Genomic DNA, 18,698 nt, shown 5'->3' on the forward strand with positions numbered 1-18,698 from the left:
CTCCCAGTTTCTTGTGCGCCCCCAGCCTCCTCACTGGCAGGGCAGCATGAGAAGCTTAAAAGTCCTTGTAAGCACAGTTCAGCAATAACTAAAACACCACTGTGTTATCAACATTGTTTTGGTCACAGATCTAAATCGTAGTACCATGTGAGCTACTCTGGAGAAAATTAGCTCCATCCTGGCCAGAACCATTACAGTGATGTCTAAACACAAACATTGGGATTTAATTGAAACAGATTACTCATTGTTCCTTCAAACATGTACGCGTGTTACATATGTTATGCACAGTCTGGGTATGACAAGTATGGATGGTAAACATAATTAAAACAGATATCTAGGGCATTAATTAATAACAAAACACAATTAATAAAGAAGAAGTAATCAAAGTCAAATTATTCATTATGAATTATAAATAATTTTATTTAACTTTTCTGCATTTTCTTTGATGAGGATGAGATGAGGCTTCTGTCAGATGTTCTAAAAATTCCTGTTACTCAGAAATGAAGGTCTGATCTAAATACTGAAGAGAATTCTCTTTAAATATAAATGACAAATTAGGTTAAATCTAATCTGTATGACTGTGCCGTTAAGCTGACACTTAGGAAGCTATGTTTTCTTTATAACCTGCATTTTAGAAAGAAATGTTCCAGACTATTCTATTTAAGGCTGTTGTGCACTGTATATTTTGGGCAGAACAGACATTGTGATGACCAGTGAGTGCTACTGACACCTGACACATCTCTGACTATTGTGAATTTAGGCAGACTAAACCATTTTGTACTCTGTGATGTTGACCGGGAGCTGATTTGCCAAATGAACAGGTAACAAGAAGTTATCTGAAGGTTTTCATAGATGGTAGAAATGCAGCGCAGATGGAGGACAGGCTTGCCCTTGGCAATTCAAGTGCAAATCTTATTAACATCTGAGGTAGAAAAGGGCCATAAAGAAAAATTCTGGATTTCTGGCTGTGGCCCAGGAGGGACTGGACCAGCACTGTGCAGCCAGGCTGGGCAGGCAGCCTCCAAGGGGTGGCAGACACAGACAGGGACAGCTCAACCTGCAGCTCTCCTTAGGACCGACTGGAAAGTGAGAGCCACTACAAGGGCTGACGGTGAGTGGCACTTGGCAAGGACAGCTCTAAAGGGAGCAAGGTTCCATACTGTGCCCACCAAGGTGGTGTCAAAATGGTTTTGTGTGAACACTGAAGAGTTTTCTGAGGCTGACAAAATTGTTGCTCCCTGTATCAGTGACCTGGACCCCATCATCCTTTGAAGTCAGGCAAAAAGAAAAAGTCAGAGTGAACGGTAAGCGGGTTAAAAACTTAGACACTTTGTTCTCCTTTCAAATTATGAGCAAGGATGTACTACATGCTCTTGTGGACGTTGAGGGAATAGCTGATGTCAAAGCACCATCTTACTCTGTCTGCCATTTTCTGTCTATTAAAGATGATAAAGCTACAGGCCTAATACAGGCCTAATGAGAGTGACAAGGAAAATCTGGTTATTAGGAAAAAAAAAATGCTTTGTTAATTAATCCATTGTTGCTCAGAGATTGCTGTGGCGTTCCTTACAGTAACTCCTGCAGGGATGCTGTATTTGGTTGGTGTCCTGGTTTCAGTTAGGACAGAGTTAATTTTCCTCCTAGTAGCTGGTAGGGTGCTATGTTTTGGATTAGGATGAGAAGAGTGCTGATAACATGCTGATGTTTTAATTGTTGCAGAGCAGTGTTTACACCAGGCCAAGGACTTTTCGGCTTCTTGCTCTGTCCTGCCAGCGAGCAGGCTGGGGGTGCAGCAGGAGCTGGGAGGGGACAGACCCGGGACAGCTGACCCAAACTGGCCAAAGGGGTATTCCATACCATCTGACGTCATGCTAAACAATATATAGGGGTGGCTGGCCGGGGTGGGGGGCCGGCTGCTCGGGAATAGGCTGGGCATCGGTCAGCGGGTGGTGAGCAATTGCATTGTGCATCACTTGTTTCATACACATTATTATTAGTAGTACTATTATCATTGTTATTATTATTATTATTGTTATTATTATTTTCCTGTCTTAATAAACTGTCTTTATCTCAACTCACCGGCTTCACTTTCCCATTTCTCTCCCCCATCCCAGAGAGGGAGGGGGGAGGGTGAGCGAACGGCTGTGTGGTGTTTAGCTGCTGGCCGGGTTAAACCACAACAGTTGGTAAAACTAATAGCAATTTCATTAAGCTAACTGCTCCTAATGCTAATAATAATTCTGTTAAGTCTTTATGGACATATTTTTCCTTGTCTTACTTTTTCAGATTTCCATTTGTTGCAGATACACTTCACGGTCTCTTGTGTCTCAGATTGGTGTTCTGTATGATCATTGTTAAGTCTTACTGTGACTTTTTAGACTTTGATATACCTGCCTTACACTGTCCTCAGAGACTTCAGTAAGAGCAGGAGTAGTCTTTATCTCAGGTTAAAATCTATGAAATACGTTTATCTATTAAATATTTTATTTATGAAGATGTTTAGCCCTAGAACTGATTAAAGAATTTTAAAAAATATAGTGAAATAGAAGTGAATTTGCCAGTGATTTGTCAAGGTCTTTCCAAATAAAAGCATTACCTTCCACTTTCTGATCATCCTTTTCAGAGGCAGACTGAAAATAGAGTTTTTGGCCAAAATACACTCCCTTTCCAACTTTAATCACCTGCTCCACTCTGCAAAACACTGTGCACTGCAATGCGGCTAGTAATGCTGTAGTGACTGCTGTAGCAGCCTTTTTATGTATGTGGTACATGAGGTCTGACAGTTCAGATCCTAGAGGAACACTTATCAGGAACAACTGGCACAGTCCAGTTGTGAAAAGAGGGGGGAGGCAGCCAAAAGTAGCTGTGGCCAGCTGATGGTGATGCTTCTGTGATGCTAACAATACAGCTTCGGGAAGGGTGGTGAGGCAAAGGAAGGGAAACTAAAGGAATAGTCAGAAAAAAAAATATTAATTTTCATCTTAAAAGGTAAATGATTAGCACTAACATAAATTCTGGCAAGTCTCAGGACTAGAATTAACCACTTGCATAGAATTATATGTTTTCCAGTCAGTAGAATCTTCTTTCCCAAAAAAAAAAAAAAGTGAATATTGGGTACTGTGCAGTCATTATCAAAAAATGAATATATTAAAAAATACCTCCTCTTGGATGGATGTTTTTCAATGTGAACTGGCAAAGAAACTGATTTTTTTTTTCTTTCAACTTTTAGGCCTGCCAAGGTGTTGGGAAAAGAGGTGGGTCTGTATTGAACTTTACCTGACTGCATTGCAAGTAATGATTCCCCTAGTTTTGTACTTTTTTTTTTTTTTTTCTCATTTCATTCACACATATCCAAACATCTGTTTGACAACGTAGGTCTGGAATCAATAGTTTTGCTGTCATATTCAGTAGCTTGTGTATAAATGGTTGGTGGGCTCTGTCCAAGTCCTAGTGCATAGGCAGACAATACCCATCTTACCGAGCACTGAAACAACAGCCATCTTAGAAACACAGAATCATAGAATCATTAGGGTTGGAAAAGACCTCCAAGATCATCTGGTCCAACCATCCCCCTACCACCAATGTCACCCACTAAACCATGTCCCTAAGCACTATGTCCAACCTTTCCTTGAACACCATCAGGGACAGTGACCCCACCACCTCCCTGGGCAACCCGTTCCAATGCCTGACTGCTCTTTCTGAGAAGAAATGTCTCCTCATTTCCAGCCTAAACCTTCCCTGGCACAACTTGAGGCCATTTCCTCTAGTCCTATCACTAGTTACATGTGAGAAGAGGCCGACCCCCAGATCCCCACACCTTCCTTTCAGGTAGTGGTAGAGAGCAGTAAGGTCTAGCCTGAGGTTCTTCTTCTCCAGACTAAACAACCCCCATTCCCTCAGCCCGTCCTCATAGGATTTGTGTTCCAGGCCCTTCACCAGCTTCACAGCCCTTCAAAGTTTGCTTCACCAAAGAAACTTGAATGTCAGGGTGCCCAGTCGTTCCTGGATGTGATTTTCCATCTGCAGGAAAGGCTGACTAATATTGGAATAGGTTGAGCTGCCACAGACACTTCACTTAATCTCTGATTATGGAGTCATTACTCTCCATAGCTGAATATTTCACAAACACTACATTTGCTTTTCTTTCACCAAAGAGCTATTTTATGTCTTTTTTATATATCTGTACGAAGTGAGTTTTTCCTTACTACTTCAGTATCACTTGTGCAATTGAGTTATTTCTTAATTTACTTTTGATGGAGAAAGATAAAATAGTCTGGAGCAATTATTTGCTCCCTCAGGAACTGCTAGTGAGCAACATTTGTACATATTTCCTTTCCCTTTGAAAATGGAACTTTCTGATTTTTGGTGAGGGCATCCGAGTGAGTCATATGTTAGGTGTGGGGAGCATTTCTGAAGACTAATACAGTGACTTTTTCTTCCCAGCAGTAGATTTGATAATGAAAATGCTAAACTTAAAGTGCATGTTTATAATGCAAAAAGTATTGTCTTCCTGCCTAGATGGAATTGATTAGATTCTCATCAGAGATGCTGCAGTGGTTTAGGACTACATAGATTCTAATCACGAGTGTTGGGGAAAAAAAAAAGAAGAAGTATTTTGTGTTATTTAAGAATGTACTTGTCAAGGTGTTAGTAATAGGTTTCAAATAATAAATTGCCAATGCATTGGAATACTTTGTCTGAACAATTTTGCTGCAGATTAGATTTCACAGACATACACAGCATTTCTATTTGCTGGCTCTGTATTAGATTTGGCAAGAACTACTGCTCTGAAAAAAAAAAAAAAAGAAGTCTTCAGGCAAAATTGTGATGTAAAGATATAACAGATTCATATCTAAACAGGATGATGATGGGACTGCATAGGAGAGCTCTAGTGGCTCAGTGGAGCCATCCTGTGCAAGTATGTTTGAATTTTAAATATGACTCTATACATAATTTCATTTAAATATTTTTATTTTCTTGAAGCTACCAGGTGCAAAATGAAGTGATCAAAGGCAGGCCAGGTATGTTTTCAATCTAGTTCTGGAAATAATATATAGAGAGACAGCCAGAACAAACTCACAGATTCATATGATAACTGTCAAAGAACAAAATTTCTCCACAAGAAAGCTTGTGAATTGATAGCATTAGTATTCAGGCAAAGTAATACTACTATGTGAAGCTTAGAGAAGAAAGTCAAGGCAATACTGGAGCAGAGACTTGAAGCAAAGCTCAGAAAAGAGGTGAAGCAGAAACTAGGAGCTAATGGTAAGATATGGATATAAACAGACATAAATGTAAGGAAAAAAACCTTGACTGGGAGTAGGGTTGGACTAAGAAGCAGAGGTAATGCAGATCTGGAAGAAAGATGGGCAGGAGCAAAAGTGGGAAGAGTCACCAGTTATCTTGCTGCAGAAAGCTTACATGTCTTTCAGATGGCCATTGTCCCTTCACCTGCAGATGGACCTCCTTTTGGGGTCACCATGGCTCATGGAGAATTATTAATCCAAAGGGATTATGAGCACCTGTGGCCACACAAACCATATTTACAATACTCATCACAAGAACACCTTGAGCGTTGAAAGAGGTCATTATTTAGGGACAAACCCTAGGCTCTAAGGATGGGAATGTAGAGGGGATGGGCCTACGTGATCTGGTGGTGGAAAAAAATCTTTTTGGCATTCTGCATTCAGACTTATATTGCTGGTAAAAGCAAAATGCTGGTAAAAGTAAAGATGCTGAAACTACAACAACAACATTTTTAATGAAGTGCAAATTATTACATTGGCTTAAGGAGCAAAAAGCAGATTTCACAATGTATCCACAATGTATTAAAATTAAAGAAAGAAAAAACAGAATAGAGTGAAAACAAAAAGATACACGATCAGGCATAACAGTATTCTATTGAAAAAAAAGAGATAATTTCAAATTAAACCAAAACCATTTGACTACTCCTTGTATTCAGTGGACAAATGACATTTTCACTGTCATGAAAGGTACATAAATACAAAAACATCAATTAACACTTTTTTATCTCAAATGCAATAAAACTCATTTCCACAGTGTGCTTCTGCCAAAGAATTTTCCTTAGAAATAAATAGAAACAAATGGTGAGTATTTCACTTTCTAGGAAGTCTAGAGTCTAGAAAAATGACAGTCTAGAAAGTGTTTTTTTTCCAGTCTATTCAGTTCAGATTAATTGTTTACTTTTGGATTGCATAGCTGGCACTTTATGGATCACCTTTATAGATATTTCAGATGTATTACTTTGGTGAGGTGTATCAAAAATTAAAATATTTGTTTCCATTTGGATATTGTTTTAAGCCCATTAAATGAACCAAATATCAGCTGAATGTAGAAGTTCCATGAAAATAAAATAGTGTTCCAAGTATTTAATCAGAACTCCCCAATATGGCTGCATTTTTCAGTGTCAGATCTTTTCTTTAAGCACCGGAAGTATTTTCTCTCTGCCTTGACCTCTAATTATCATTGCTCTTTGGACAATATTGTTCTAATACTGTCCTGAAATCCCTGAAAGGATAAATTGCCAGAGTGGTGGTTAATGGTCTGTGTTCCATGACCAATATTTATTTCCAAATGAAATTAACAGCGTTCACAATATCTCCAGTTCTAGCACTTCTAATTCTCTCCTGGAAATATAATGGCAAGAACTATTGTCTCATATGTCTCAAATGGCAATGTTGATACATAAATGAAAGAAAAGTATTGCAGAATCAAATATACTGCCCCCGAAAAAATTACTAACCTTCCCCTCCCCCCCAAAAAAACCCACGTTTGTAACTACCATTTTGAAGATGTTGATTTTTTTTTCCATCTGACAGAAGAATTTATCCAGTGTACCTTGTTTCAAGCCCTTAGGATATATCTGATGTGGTCATACAGTAATGTGTCTGTCAAACACCATTGCGACTGGTCTGTTTTCATTGTAACTGAAATGGTCAAGAGTTTTTCACTGCCTTCTGAGGTGAAAATGATCAAGAAGGTCTTGCAAAGAGACCATTCTAGTAAAAGTACACTTTTCACAAAATGTAAGTTGGTGTTTGAGTTGGCTAAAGTTTGATCAGGACACCTGCTGCCACCTTCCTTATTAGGGAAAAAACTTGAACTGGAGTGTCCTGGCCTAGAAATGATGATAAGCTGGTTGAGAAAATATCTATCTTGTTACAAAGAATGTATATAGTAAAGCTATTAATTCTAGATTTAAAAGACTCTTTTAGAGTTTATGAAGGTTTAAAGGTTTGGAAAGCAACATAAACTGAATAACTTATGCTGTGAATCTAAAATGAGTGTGTGACATGAAAATACACATAAACTTGGTATTCAAAACTTTGGATTTGTTGCTACTTTGCTTAGTGTCAAAATGCTCCTAATGTCTGGACTTTCACATACTGTAAATAGAATCATAGAATCATAGAATATCCCAAGTTGGAAGGGACCCATAAGGATCATCAAGTCCAACTCCTGGCACCGCACAGGTCTACCCAAAAGTTTAGACTATGTGACTAAGTGCACAGTCCAATCGCTTCTTAAATTCAGACAGGCTTGGTGCAGTGACTACTTCACTGGGGAGCCTGTTCCAGTGTGCAACCACCCTCTCAGTGAAGGACCTCTTCCTGATGTCCAGCCTAAACTTCCCCTGCCCCTGTTTACAGTGAATAGGTCACCTGCCTCTCCAGTCCCTCTCGTGAGGAAGTTGTAGACCGCGATGAGGTCCCCCCTCAGCCTCCTCTTCTCCAGGCTGAACAGGCCCAGTGACCTCAGCCGCTCCTCATGTCTTCCCCTCTAGGCCCTTCACCATCTTCGTCGCCCTCCTCTGGACACTCTCCAACAGTTTAATGTCCTTTTTGTACTGTGGTGCCCAGAACTGCACACAGGACTCGAGGTGAGGCCGCACCAGCGCAGATTAGAGCGGGACAATCACTTCCCTCAACCAACTAGCAATGCCGTGCTTGATGCACCCCTGGGCATGGTTGGCCCTCCTGGCTGCCAGGGCACGCTGCTGGCTCATATTCAACTTGCTGTCAACCACAACCCCCAGATCCCTCTCTGCGGGGCTGCTCTCCAGCGTCTCATCGCCCAGTCTGTACGTATAGCCAGGGTTGCCCCGTCCCAGGTGCAGGACGTGGCACTTACATAGAATTCATGTGAGTCTGTCAGTTAGGATTTTTCAGGAGATTTGTTGTTGACACTTTAGGAGTCCCAAATTTTATCAGTACAAATTTTAATAAACCCATATGGCAACAGGTGAAACATACTGGTTAAAAAGAGCAACTCAGTGAAATAGTCAATACTTTCTGTTTGTAGGCCTCTTCAACAGACTGCTTCAGTAGATCTTGCCTGCTCTACTTTCTCTCCATGCCAAAATGCAATTTCAAGTTTGATGTTTATTTAGTGTCCGTATTTACTTAGACCTTAACCTTATAGTAGTCATCATCATTTCATTTCAGACCTGCTGGGGTCAGTTCAGATCACTGTGGTATGTCTTTCTATTAAGATTAAGGCTAGTAATACAGGCTATGATCTATTTTGTCAACAACTGGAAGTTAAAATTAATAATACCCAGAAAGACCAGTCATCATTATGTTGGATTATACTAATAAGTGTGTAGAAAGTGATTAGGGCATCCATCCAGTTACACTGGAGAAACCTGATGTGAAGAAGAACAGATATAGACAGCAGTTGTTGGGATTTGTATTTCCCAGTGATATAATGATTATTGACTTGTTCTTCCATTACCCCAAGTTTGATCAACAGAATTGGTACCAATCTGAACAGTTGCATTTGGATTACTATTGGTCATTAAAAGTCATTGGTGATTAACAGATGTTAGTTTATGAATGAATGAAAAAAAAAAATGATGCTGGCCACAGTTTTCTGCTGGTAAAAATGTTTGCCCAGTTTTGACATTCTGGTGGATAAATAAAAAGAATTTAATGGAGAGCTCATGTTACTGTCAAGCCGTCAGGTAGCTGTGTGTTTTCTGGCATTCCCAGATTATCAGTTTTCAGTTTATTTTGATTTTTTAAAAACAATATTATTTCAAACCACTTGTTCTGATGACTGTCTAGTAGATCCATCAAACATCACGTGTAAGGTGATTTTTGCAGCAGCTATTGCGAATAAGAATCTGCCATACAGTAAGAGTCATAAGGGAAGTTTTTTAAGAAAAAAGAAAAGGTCATCTGGTTTCAACTTTAAAGTACTGTCAACTAATTGTACAGAAAACACTGTGTTGAAATCTGGGAGAGAGACATGATTTCTGCATCATTTATTAGACTGAATTTCATCTGCAACAGGCAGAGTGGCAGGCTGAAGAACCTACAGGATCAATGGAAAGATCACTTTGAAGCAATTTCTTCATACTCTCACGCCTCTTATGTGAGCACAAAGCTTCCCTCAGCAAGAACGAAACTGAGATCACAGACTGCTCCCAGAAATGTGGTGAGCTATCAGACCTGGTAAGATCACAGCTGGTGACAGGTGAGGGTAGGTTTGTGGTTCATCTGCATAGGATCTTAATTTTTGATGGGTGGGAGGGTGGGAGGGGGAAGTTATCACAGCATCCACAGAAGTATTTTTCCTTTATCAGCTACAGTGAATGTCTTTGTTTCTTTATTCATGTCTCAGTCAGCAGTGCACATTGAGGCAAAGCTGGAGTATTTGGTGTGGATTTAGGGATTTAGACCAGATGTTTTACCTATGACTATGTTCCTATGTTACAGATGTTTTCTGAGGAAATGGCTGAGCTTAGTGAGCCATGTCCAGTTATCTTTATTTCTCCTTGTTGGTCACTTGATTCAGCACGTCAAGCAAATCTAGAAGACCTGAGGAAGTGACTCAAAATCCCAAGGAAGTGGTAATACTGATGAAAGGACTCTCAAGAGGAATGGAAACTCTCTTTGGATGAATGATAGACAAATGGCATTTTTCTTCAATTTCCATGGATGTGTAGCACAGCTGAGTCCTGCCCATTCTGTCTGTTTACTGTTAACACTGTGCAGCTGATAGACAGGTTGGGGAAAAAACAGCTGTCTGTGGTATTGTGTTGTGCACATTTCTTAAAGACCCTAGATACACTGATGGCATTTGCCTTGTTCTCTCAGCTTGGTGAATGTCTGCAGCTGACAGTCAACCTAGTCAAGCAAAAAGCAATGTGTAGTGAAGGAGAAATTATGAATCAGAGTGGGGACATTTTCTATTTATAACTTTACTGCAAGAGATAAATGTTCCAGGAACAGAGACGAGCAAATGCTACTTACAAACCCTTTCTTAGTATCTCTGGTGGTCCTATGTCAATGTTCAAGAATCTGGTGGAAGAATTAGGGGTTATCAGGGAATGAACTGCTGCTTGTGCAGCTTCTTTTTAGCAACTGCTCTTGGGTATTTTTCATAACATAAGCCGTAAAAACAAAAATGGATAGCAACTTCTAGCCTGGCTACCCAAGATTCGTTCTCATAAAGAAAAAGAAATTGGACACCAATATGTAACAGTGCCATCTGGTGTTAACAACAATGACAATAATATTAAAGTTTGTATTTTTATCTATTCAAGGATTTTTAAATTCTAATTTCTCACTAATTAAAAGACAGTGCATTGACCCTCAGACACATACCTGAAGTGCTCTGATATTTTAGATATTGCCAGTTTCAAGCTGGTGATACTATTGGTTGGACAAAATTTAGTTCTTTGGGAAGAAATTAAATTTCTTGTTAATTTCCACTTTAATGTGATCATTATTTAATATTTTATAATAACTTGTTCCCTCTCTTTGAAAGCAGTAGGCAAATATATACATAACACTTTTCCTTAATTACCCTGAATAATGTATACATAACACTTTTCCTTAATTACCCTGAATAATGTAATGTATCATTAAAAAATATAGGTAGTGTCCTGATGTGTAGAAAACAGCTGTACAAATTTACAAGCTAATTAAATAGAGGCAAAAAGGTTGTATGCATGTGATGGAAACAGAGAAGGCACAACAGCTGATGACGTATTGAACCTGATTCCTTTTTAAATTAGCAATAAAATCACTGGCAGTTTTACACTGTCAATCACCCATGGAAGAGGGGATGAACTAGTAAAAAGTTTTGCTCTGTTTTTGCTAGAATAACAGTTGTCCAAAATAAGAAATTTTCACTGTCTGTGGGAGTAAATTTTTTTATATCAGTGAATACTGCCTTTCTCTTATGATATTTGAAACAAGGAGTTCAAAATATTTTTTCCTGGTGAATTTGTAGCTGTGAGAACATTAATTATTTGAATTATTATAATGAGATTGTCTTTTGGACAATCCTGAAAGACACAGATCAAACACGGACAGAAAGCAACTCAGGAGGATGAATACTTCCTTCACAAAAAGTATGATTTTGAATAGTAAATGTAAAATTGCAATAAGCTTATCTGTATTTATTACTTCTTGAGATATGAGCCAGTTCAATGGTTGTGTAAATCTACAATTACATTGAAAAACCCAAAGGTAAAATAGATTTCCATAGAAAAAGCTTTCTGTTGAGCCAATGGATTATTCTTTTTACTTTGACTTTGCACTGTGTCTGTGCCCTTTCCTTCGACTGATGACAGAGGTAGCTGATGGATATTGGTAATGCTAACAATGCATATTCCCTTAAGGATTTGAAGGAGCTGCCATGAAACCAAGAGTTTAAACTAAACCTTTAAATCAAGCTGTGAACAACTGCTTTTCTTCTAAAATAATTATCATGGACAAATGAATTCGCCAAACCAAACTTTAGACTGTTAGCTGGTCAACAGTATTCCTGAAATAAAAAACAAGTTCATGGGAAGCTATGTCAGGATTTGGCAGTGTCTTTCAAAGCCTCTCTGCTACCAGGATTTGGGCAGGTGAAGCCTTTGTAAAACATGCCAGTGACCCTGACCACACAGAGACTTTGTATCCTTGCAAAAAATCCATACTGCTGTACTCTCTTGAGCTAAATCAAGACAGCAGCAAGCTATTAGCAGCCCTGGTTCGCTCTTGTTAGTGTCTGTCAGTCCTATCCGTGGGCACAGCTTTGTATTAGGGCATCGGCACTTGTTGGCAATGGCCGTGGAGTCAGTATGTAGCTGTGTTTGGGCTTTCCCAGCTAGGAATTCAGGGAAAGAGGACATCCACCCACCCAGTTTTGTGCTTCCTACCCTGAACATGGAAGTGACAGACTCTCAGTTAACACCCTTCTCCTGTCAGGACAGCCCCTGACAGTGCATTTAGAGCCCATCTGCAGTCATGCAGCACCAAATCCAGTATCTGCTTCAGTGCAGCTGAACATATCCTGCACAAGGTACAGTGAAAGGTGTAGCTATCACCCTCAGGAACAACCGGTACTTTCTGAACATTGTACTTTCCTTCATGTGTTCATCCAGCTGACTAAATTGTGTTTGAATCTCTGATGAGATCAGGGAGTGTAATAGTTATTCTCAGCTACAGTCATAACACCAACTGAACAGAAGCAGCTGGAGTAATTTACAAAAAGGAAACATTCTAGACCAATAATTCTGGGTTCGCTTGTACTATATTAATTATCTTCTGTTCAAAACAATAAATATAACTTTCTGCTGCAGACAGAAAGAATTCTGGTAGAACTGCAGTGTATTCTGTAAAATCAATATTAATCATTTTCAAATTGTTTGCTTGTTGACTTTCTTAGGACAGCAAGAGATCCTTAGGGCAACTTAGTCTCAGCACAAAGAAAATGTTCGACAAGAAAATATGTTTGGCATTTTTTGCTCCTTACATTTCACGTGTGACCTTTAGAATACTGTTGTCATTTATTCACGTAAAGAGCCATAAAATGTGTTGAATAACCAATATCTAATCCATAGTCATGATTGTGTTTTGGAATTCTGAAATTACTTACAAATTGCAGTGAATGACTGACATGCTGGCTTAACTTTTTTTTTTCTTTTTTTCTTTTTTTTAACCTTATTTTGTGATTTCTTGGCTACTGGTAGTGAGCTGTGAACTATACAAACACATAGAAAAAAGATACTATTTGTCGCCAAGTACATGCCAGTAACAGAAAATAAAGCCCAGACATGTAAGTCAGGATGAATTATTATATTCTTTCTCACAGATAAGTTGTTTTTATTTTACTGAGCATCTTCTAAGTGTTTTTATTTTATTTAGACTCACTCATGCTGCTTTTACAGTGGTGGGATATTCATAGCAGTGATTGGATCCAAGGGAGAGGATTACTTTGGTCCTGTTTTATGAAGACTTCAGATGACTGTTTTTAAATGAGAATGCTATTAGTTAAAGAAATCATAAGCAGTCTGAGATGTAATCAAATTATATCAGCATGAATCAAAACGTTGTTAATATAAAGCATGTTAATTATATCACTATTAATTCTACACTTCTCTCTGTTCCTGGGGCAAATCTTGGTTGTTGTCTACCCTAGTTTTTTGGCAATATGCTCCTTTAGCAGTAACAGCTATTGCATCGCTTAGCCATCAGAAACTAGAACTTCAGATGCCTTCTGTGCAACCCTCTGAAGGCTGATTGTTCCTCAAGGGCAGTTTGTACGAACTGCAATTTCACTGAGATAAGAAGGTTTACTGGGAGTAAGAAAATAGAGTAGACCCCAAAATGTTTTGTTTAATATGCCTACATTTATATTTTTGCAGAAATTAAATGAGACAGGAAGATCTTGAATAATGTTACAGAAAGAGAACACATACATCTATTTTCCCCAGAGCAGCCAGTGGCTCTGATGTCAGAATCAGAATTCTAACCTCCACATTGTACCCAAATATACAGGGAAATTGCCTCTGCTGTTTTTACTGTCTCTCATTTGATTTTCCAGCTTTTGAGAGATTAAGGCATCTAATATTTCTTATTCAGACATGCTGTATTCGTCTGTACTGTGGTATGTGAACACACATGAGCATACGCGCATGCATGATCACAAACAGAATTTTGAACTTTTTTTTGTAAGTTTACTTATCAAAGGATATTAGAATTTATAATTGTCTTTTGATGGTTTACCAAATCACTTAGGAAGCCCCAAGAGCTCTTTGTATCAGGTACAGTAATTATAACTATTATGCATTGACAAAGTATTTAACTTTATTTTTTTTCCCATTGAACAGGGTATTTTTAGAGCTGCTTCTCACCAATTCAACTCACAGATTTCTTAGATAATATTTCAGTGACAAATCAGTGTTGTCTGGCATATCTGTGCAGGGGTGTGTTCATGGGTAGAGATGAAAAGATTTCAACAAGGTAATTGAAAAATGCCATGGGTAGCTACTAGGCTCTTGTTTTTAATGTTTTGGCCATATCCTCTCTTTCTGCCCTTTAATTATTTCAGAGAGCACCTTTAACATACACTGAGACAGAGAGGTATATTCTTTTCAAAGCTTGGAATTACAGGCTGCAGTTTTATAGCTCTCGGCAAGCAACCTAGAGGACTCATTAATACTTGATGAATCCCTCTCAAAGTCTCAGCAGTGAGGAGAAGACAAACAACTTGCTGGATGATTGATGTTGCGCCTGCCAAGGAAGAACTTTAAGGCTTGATTCTCTCTTACAAGATCTGTTAAAAAATAAAAAATAAAATAAAAAATTCAGGGCTGGGTGTTATCCTGAAGTAGCAATAGTGTGGGCTGAGTGGAGACACATTCTCTGCCCTGCTGTACAATGGCAAATGCATTAACACACAGGGTAATGCTGGTAGCAAGGTTTCAGCCTTTTTCCTCTGCCTTCTCTCTACCCACAATGCTCCCTAGACATCCATGACTGTTCTCTGGCAAACTGTGTTTGTATATATCCTGTGATATTCCTCAAGCTGCAGCCCAAGGTGGTGGAGGTGGCCTCCCTCGGGCTCCCCTGACCAAAGGCAGGCACTGCTTGGTAGAGGAACAGAGCTGGCAAGGGGAACAGCAGTCACCAAAGTCCTGTGTGTAGTCAGCTTGGGGCATTCAGGGCAGGTGTGGGCTGCCCTGATGACTGAAAATACCTTTTCTGAGGTCTTGAAGACATTCTGAGAGGTTTGTGTCTGAATTCCCCTTTTCAGACACGCTTTGTAACTTAACTAACAAGTACCAAGAATATATATAGATGCCAAACCCAAATCACTATTGAGCTAAAGAATGTACAGGGAAAAACTAACATTATCATCACTTTTAAGTATTTTTTGCTCTCTGAACCTTATAATTCCATAAATGCTGCTATCCCCATCTTTCATTACTTTTCTCCTCCAAATTATGGACTCTGTCTCCTGTGTGCAACTGGTTTCCTTCTGCTCTTTTTCTCCTCGCTCTCCTCAGATGCCCTGAAATACATATCCTTTGTCAGATGAGACACATGTGCAGACTATTGCACAATCTGCTGTGTGCCTACCTGACCCCTAGAAATCAGACTGGTAAGATCCTTGCCTAAGCATGATATTATACGGGCACAGGACGATGGACCTTTTCTGGAATGTGATTGTTCACACCAAGCTGCTGTGGTTTGCAATCTAATGCTAGGATAGAGCTATCAGTGGGTGAAGCAAATAGAGTTACATTTTCTTGGAAATTAATTTTCAGTTGCATGGACATAACACAGTGTTCCTCATACCAAACAGAATTCCTAAACTGCCCATTTGATCCACAGACCACAGGAGCCAAATTGCAATGCTGCTTTGCAGTTCATGTGTGCCAAGTCTACCTCAAAAGAGATGCTAATAATATACATTTAAAATATATGGCCATTTAAATTGTCATGGGAATATTCAACTTCAAATAGGAACAGTTTCAATAAAATTCAATTTAATTTCAATTAACACAGCTTGGCCCATAAATTTGCTTTTTGTTTATTTCATTTTGTTTTCATAATCACAACATATTGGAGCCAAAAAATAAAAATAAAAATTCCACTCCAGGGCATAATGAATTATTGATTAAGGCAGCTAGATCAATATGAATCCATATAGGAAGCCAAAAATAAATTGGTAAATGAAAGGCTGTTAAATATATACTTAGAAAAAGGGATTTTGGCAAATGCTGAAATGAATATTGGACAGAAAAATATCTAATGGTCTGAAACAGGTTCCCTAACTGCCAGGTCAGTCCCTTATTGAAACAAGTTGCAATTTGGATTCTGAATTATGTAGGCAAATGAATCCAATAAAGAAAGCAGCTTGTAGAGAAGATGACATTGAAAATCTGATAGCATTTAAATCCTGATCATGTGAAAACATTTGTTATACAGACCAGACAAAAGATTTGTGAATAGAAAGACTGAAATGCTTTTCCTCAAAAATGGCATAAAATGAATGCCCACTGATATCAATGTTTTTACATGGATAGATCACAAACAGAAAAATATTAAGTTCCCCCAATAAATACTATTCTCAAGACTGAGAAGCATTATATTGGGATAAAGGTAATATTTTTTGCATGTACTGCATTGGCCTTATCTTGTAGTGAGTGGACCAACTTCATCCCTAACTTAAGTGCAAATTCTGTTGCATGCAATGCTGATACTAATTCACACGTTCCTTAAGCCTTTGATTTAAAAGAAGTCTGTAAAAAATGGGGTTATTTCATTTCAGAGAATATGTAATGTATTAAATGTTGTCCCATATTCCCCTGATTACACTGACCTCTGCTGCTCTTCTGTATCTCTTGTAGCTTTAATAGATGAAAGAAATGTGTAAGCTCATAAGGTTTTCAGTGACAGTAAATCAGCAAAATAAATAAATAAATAAGCTTGAAGAAACAAAGAAACAAACAAAAAACACAACAACAAAACATCCAGGCCATCTATCTCACAGCCAGACTGTAAAGCTAAATTTTCTCAAGAAACTGTGAGGGACAATTTAAAAATATGCATGTGTATTTTTTCCCTTACATACGCCAAAACCCTTCTGGTTAGAAAATATCAGATATGTAAATCTGTGCGTGGAGGAATCAGGGAAACACCAGCCAGTTCCAGCCAGTTGTAATATTCAGCAAACACCAACCTCAAATTTTGAAAGCTGTAGATGGAACAAGGAAAACATATCTCCACATTTGCTATATTTTTTTTTACAGCTGGTCATACTGCATTAGACAGATACGCTTAAAATAACTGCAATAGCACTGGAGGATTGCTAAGAGATCCACAAAGGCATTTCTATATGGCAGGGTAGGGGTGTTCTACATAGAGCTCACAGGCCTCGCTGCCCATCATCCAGGGCAGATGGCATACCGGAGTGCACCAGGCCTCCCTCCCCAGTTCAGCTCCCCAGTTTGCTGCCAGCGTTTAAAGGAGTCAGTTTTATCCAAAATGATATCCAGAAAAGAGATCTTGTTTTCCTTCCTATTTTAATGATGTAATTAGTGTGTGGAGCACTTCAGAATTATTTTTTGCTTGAGCAGTATCCAAGGATGAAAATGTTTCTCAATCACAGGAGTTAAGAGACTGACAGTCTCTGGGAATTCATATAGATACTAGTGAAAATTAATGGCTACTTGAGAGCTTGCGTGAAACCTAGTAAGGCTATCAGCACCAATCTTTAAGTAAATAATAAACTTGTCAGGATATCTTCAGCGATTAAGTTGTGTTTCTATTCTCAAAATGGATTCTGTCAAATTCTGTCCAAGTACGTACAGGATTATGTGCATTCTGTAACTCAACACTTTTCTAGTTGTGTTTGTAGACACATTAAAAGGAGTATATATTTTTTCTAAATGCAAGCAGAAATTCTTCAGTACAACATAAAATACAATTTGATTTCTTTCACCTTTAGAAAACTACAGGAAATATAGGAGAACAGCAGAGGACACTGTAATCAGAGAAAATGGGATGACAAGCAGTCAAAATAAGATGAAGTGAAATGCCAAACAAAAGAAAATCACTTTGAGAAGCTTATATTGAAAGAGAGGCAGTGGAGGTTTTTAAGGACAGAATATTTTACCTTCAAACTTGTGAAAAATTCCTCTTATTTTAAGAAGATTTTGGACCTGAATCTTAGATGGAAAATATAGAGAGCTTTTATCTTCACAATTGTGGGTCTGAAACCCAAAATTCTCATATCATTACACTTAGAGAAATGCTTGTCCATGTGTGAGCTTTATTGTAAGCTCCAACCTGCCTTCCCCTGATATCGCCAAATTAACATGCTGTGTCCTCTTCATTCTGCTTGCAGTTTCTGTTGTTGAGTGAAGAGTTCTTTGAGCATCATATTTTTCCAGCAATGAGAAACAGACTTATGCATAGAGTTAGTAAGTTTGGGTTTTATCTTCTAAGCTTTAATTAAATTATTATGGCCTTTACGAAAACACAACATAGTTAGAATTCACTTTGCATAGATGAGAGTGAAAAAAGTATCCCTAGGGGTCATAAAGCAATTAATACAAGCAAAACAACAAATAAGCATTGCTCTGTTTTGGAATGAAGTGAATTTCATTTAGCATAGATAAGCAATGAGCAAAAGGAAATTTAATGATGTAAAAGAAATCTTATCTTCGACAAGTTATGCAATTATGCAAATACGGAAACAATATTTTGAAAAGTAACTCAAAACATGAAAAGAAGCTTCTGCCTTACACTTTTATATATCAGCTGATAATGATGATTCACAGTAGTAAAACCAATGCTAATGATGATGGATAAGATACAGTGCATGTAAGAGAATCACACTATAAATCCTTTCAGACAAATTAAATTCTGAGAATTAAATCAATAAAA

General features: G+C 38.3%; 1 long non-coding RNA gene across 2 annotated transcripts; it reads left to right on the plus strand.

Annotated features, from left to right (window-relative positions):
* Positions 1 to 1,931: 1,931 nt before the first annotated feature.
* Positions 1,932 to 16,359, plus strand: LOC308197674. 2 transcript variants are annotated; one of them, XR_013953220.1, is made up of 3 exons: positions 1,932 to 1,964; positions 3,230 to 3,254; positions 9,741 to 16,359. It is a non-coding gene; the product is annotated as an uncharacterized lncRNA (long non-coding RNA). The 2 variants fall into 2 exon arrangements; XR_013953221.1 differs by lacking the exon at positions 1,932 to 1,964 and adding an exon at positions 9,315 to 9,476 and having other exon boundaries at positions 2,360 to 3,254.
* Positions 16,360 to 18,698: the final 2,339 nt, after the last annotated feature.

Source organism: Anser brachyrhynchus (genome assembly GCF_964034855.1).
Source record: "Anser brachyrhynchus genome assembly, chromosome: 1".
Taxonomy (NCBI): Eukaryota; Metazoa; Chordata; class Aves; order Anseriformes; family Anatidae; genus Anser; species Anser brachyrhynchus.